The sequence below is a fragment of the Arachis ipaensis genome, chromosome B01 (genome assembly GCF_000816755.2).
Source record: "Arachis ipaensis cultivar K30076 chromosome B01, Araip1.1, whole genome shotgun sequence".
NCBI lineage: Eukaryota > Viridiplantae > Streptophyta > Magnoliopsida > Fabales > Fabaceae > Arachis > Arachis ipaensis.
Window position 1 is genome coordinate 111,608,007 of NC_029785.2, and position 430 is coordinate 111,608,436.

Consider the following 430-nt stretch of genomic DNA (forward strand, 5'->3'; position numbering starts at 1 on the left):
ACATAAAATAAGATAAAGTTACTTATGTAATTCATTGGTGGAAATTTCAGATAAGCGTCTGGAGATGCTTTGTTGCTTCAGAACCTTTGCTTTCCTACTGCCTTCTTCCAACCATGTGTTACCTCTTTCCATGGCAAGTTGTATGATCCTCTCAGATGAAAACAAATCCATATGCGCTGTCACCGCACGTCTAATCATCTGTTGGTTCCCGCTAGCATCGGAATAGTACCATTGTCCTTTTACACACAGTCACTTGTGCCCACATTCGCGAGTTTGAAGTTCGTCACAGCCATCCCTTCCCAGATCATACTCGGAATACCACAGACAAGGTTTCTGGATCCTGGATCTCAGGAATGGCCATCCATGGGTTCTAACTTATACCACGAGGATTCTAATATCTCGGACTCGGTCCCCTGTATTCAAGAGATAT